Source organism: Oryzias melastigma, linkage group LG11, assembly GCF_002922805.2.
Source record: "Oryzias melastigma strain HK-1 linkage group LG11, ASM292280v2, whole genome shotgun sequence".
Classification (NCBI taxonomy): Eukaryota; Metazoa; Chordata; class Actinopteri; order Beloniformes; family Adrianichthyidae; genus Oryzias; species Oryzias melastigma.
Window position 1 is genome coordinate 363,512 of NC_050522.1, and position 3,897 is coordinate 367,408.

At 39.1% G+C, this 3,897-nt stretch overlaps 1 protein-coding gene across 1 annotated transcript in view; it reads left to right on the forward strand.

Annotated features, from left to right (window-relative positions):
* fam49al (family with sequence similarity 49 member A, like) overlaps positions 1 to 802 on the forward strand; it is a gene marked incomplete in the record, with an annotated part of 42,483 nt that extends 41,681 nt beyond the window's left edge. The window contains 1 exon segment of the mRNA XM_024263744.2: positions 1 to 802.
* Positions 803 to 3,897: the final 3,095 nt, after the last annotated feature.

Here is a 3,897-nt window from a genome sequence, read left to right on the forward strand (position 1 = left end):
ATCCGTCATCCATCCACTCTTAAACCAACTTTGTGGTTTCTGCTCGGCACAAGAAAAAAGAATCCTCTGAAAAGCTTCAGCACAAACCCTGTCAGAGTGGGCTGCCTTTACTTGAAGAATGTCCTTCACTCTGCGTCCTTCTCTCCATGGTGCTAACGTGCGTCAGATATCATTTGGCTTCGTCTTTTTTTTAGGATCAGTTTTTCTTTTGCACAAAATCAACAACAGAACTGATGAGAAACCGCAGCCCAGAGTGCCAAAGCTGAAAGGTTCTCCATCCAGGAGATGGTTTTCACTCATGTCATGTGAGGCTGAAGGACAGAAATCATTGGATGAGGTCAAGCAGAAGATCTGCCAGGTTCTGTGTAAATATGAGGCTCCGATCAGCTGAAGAAAACCATCGTCCCTCCTCTCCACGGGACTCCCACCCAGGAAGGAAACTAAATTCAGAGGAAGTGCTTTGGCTGCCATAGACGTTAGCTAGAGCTTCATTGATCCGATGTTTTCTATACCAGGGTGTGCGCTCAGATAGAAACGCATAGCTGGCATGTCGTAACAGTTGGGTCAGAAATGTGTAAATAAGGTGTTTTTATTCATTTTTAATTGTTCAGTGATGCTGAAGTTGGGTTTGTGTCGTCTCTCAGAATCACCATGCATTTGGCTTGGACCATTGGACTTGCCGTAGTCATAGGTTTCAGAGGTTCTGCTTCATTATGGCCAACAAGTCACAAAGGGGGGGGGGTCCATTTGCTTGTTTTTTGTATATTTTGTGCAACAATAAACTTGTTGTTTATTACATTCACCCGCTTTCATGTTATTGTTATTTTTATGGACAAAATGGAAGCAGTTTGAGCTTTATAGGGTCTATAGGAGGGGTCACCAACGTGGAGCCCGCCTGCACCAGGTCGCCCTCAAGGACCACACAAGGTGCCCGCAGGTCTCTTCTAAAAACATCACAACTCACTTGTGAGCTGCTTCTAAAATTCAATTTTATTCTGTCGCTATTTTGTTTTAATTACACTTGCATTTACATAGATTTAAACATTAAAACGTCTCAAAAATGTGTTTGTGATAAATGAACTTTACCTAAGTTTAGGTGACCTTTGACCTACTCCATTTAAAAGATAATTAATTTAGTTAAAAATATTTGGTTACTAGTTCAAAATGTGACAAGATTTGTTTAAAAATGTGTAAATTGATTTTTCTTTAACATGACATAATTGATAAACATGGAACAACATAGTGAAAACGGGACAGTTTACTCATGAAATGTAGAGATCATCTGAATATGTAACAACTACTGCATTAAATACCAGATCAATATTAATTCCACAGACCATGTGTGCTTTTAGGAACTGTATTTTACAAGCAGATTAGGTAAACTCCCTCTGAGCTCATGCACCCCCACTTCAAAAATCCAAAAGGATTTCTCTCCAAGAAAAAACTGGGGGATAGCAGGGAACCAGGGTCAAGTCAGATCTCCTCACTACAGACCAGTGATGTGCAGTTCAGTTTGTGGGTGATGAGGCGCTGACTCTTTCAGAGTCTGAGTTATAAACCACTAAATTTACCAACTACTGATTCTGGTTCATTTCAGTATTTTTTTAATAAGCATAGCAGATACACAATGGACTGAGGAAGAATGTTAAGTGTGTAGCGGCTCTGTTTGACTTCAAAAACCCAAAACAAAATACATGAATAGTTTTAGGTTTCTTTTGTGAATATGATTTTTTGTCGTTTTGGATACAACTTTTATTTTTCTTAAATACAACATTTCTGTCAACTTAATGTCAAAATACCTGGCAGTAAGTTAACAGAAGAAATTCTGTATTCAAGACAAAGAAAAGTAGGATTCAAAAAAATATTAAACAAAAAACTAAATGTGGAGTATATGTTAGTTTATACGTATATTTAGAAAGTGACTATTTACACAACATTTTATACGTATATATTACAAAGTTGTGTACAAAATATGACTTTGTTCACATTGTAAATGAACAGGAAATACCCAGAACACAGAGATTATAAGTGTATTCATGATTAAATTGATTAGAATCAAATAAATTGTACTTATGGTGGACAAATTGTCTAAAGTAAATGTCTCATGATAGCAAGTGAAATACTTAAATACAGAACATACACGCTCAGACATACAGACTAAAAGCTCTTAAAGCAGTGAATGTAGAAAAGAAAGATCTGAGTGGAAGAAATGTCAAAATCAACTATGGTCACACTGTGATTATACTGACCCGCTGCATGCTCATTCATTCAACTGCAGCTAGCGGTTAGCTGCTGAGCTAGCGTCAGCTTTCACTCTGAACTGACTTCAGTTTGCTGCTTCTAGAGTCAGATCAAGTTGGTTGTTGTCGAGTCTCTGTCAGTAATTCTTTTATCCGCATGTTCTGCAAACTACAAACTGTTGTGCCAGAACATAAAAAGACAGGCAAACAGAAACATCCCTTCTGCAATTTGATTGGTTGGACTGTCGGATCAATAGAACATGGCCCTAATTGGATTGGATGTTGGGCCAACACCGCACACGGAAGTAAACAAACAAACACAGAGACCACAGCGCCAGCTTTCTCAAAATACTTCTTAATCCTTAGATTTGGGGGGATATAGCAAGTCTCTCCGAGTCAAAAGGCTAATGTCTGAGTCAAGTCACAGGTCCGAGCTTTGAAAGTCCAAGTCGAGTCTAAAATCGTCAAATTTATGATTCGAGACTGACTTGAACCCAAGTCATGTGACTCGTGTCCCCACCTCTGTTCTTCACTATAAACATCCCCAAAGAAGTACTTTGACCTGTTAACACATTTCTGAGTAATCTCCTAAAAACCTGCGCCCATACCCACGAAAACCAGCAGGTTCTCATGACTCGACGTAGACCAGGGGGCCAAAACTTTCTTGAGAGGGGCACTTCACTGGTCAGTTTGTTGGTTAACTGAAAAAGTGTAACAATCACACGTTACAGTGGTGGACAAAAGTGTTGGTACCCCTCAGTTATAGAAGGACAAACCCACAATTCTCACTGAAATCACTTGAAACTTACAAAAGTAACAATAAATAAAAAAAAAATTGAAAATTAAACAATCAAAATCAGCCATCAATTTTGAATTGTTGATTAACATAATTATTTAAAAAGCAAACTAATGAAACAGGCCTGGACAAAAATGATGGTACCTCAATGAAAGATTGAAGACTATCTGACCAGAGTGACATGATTAACTCAGGTGTGTCCTTTAATTGACATCACAGGTGTTTTATTTATTGTTACTTTTGTAAGTTTTGAGTGATTTCAGTGAGAATTGTGGGTTTGTCCTTCTTTAACTGAGGGGTACCAACAATTTTATCCACGTCTGTATGTCTAAACCAGAGGTCTCTAACCTGCAGCTCCAGATCCACATGTTCTCCTTTATCTCTCCATGGTGGCTCCCTGTACAAACATAGAAGAAGTCATGGAGACTGCTGATCCAGACATGTCGACCGTCAGAGTCAGCAGCTCCTCCTAACCAGAACTACCTAAAGAAAACAAATAAACAAAGCCTACAAACTAAGACTACAAACCCCAAACTAAAATAACAAAACCCAGCAGAGTAACGCCGGGTTCACACTGGATGCGGAAGCACAGCGAAGCGGCGCGGAAGAGAACCTGCTTCCATTTGGTGCCCATGTTAACCACGCCGTCGTTCACACCAGGCGCGGTGCAGCGGATCGTTTTGGCGTCTGCTCTATTTTGTGCATGAGCCGCGAGCGTTTCACATCTATTTTTTTTGTAGTTTTTAGTTTTTTTCTAAATATAACCATTTTTTCACAGTAAAACGCTGTGATTGACAAATGTGATCATTTTTTTGTGTCTACAGACTATAGAAATGAAAATAAACACAATCACAACACGCA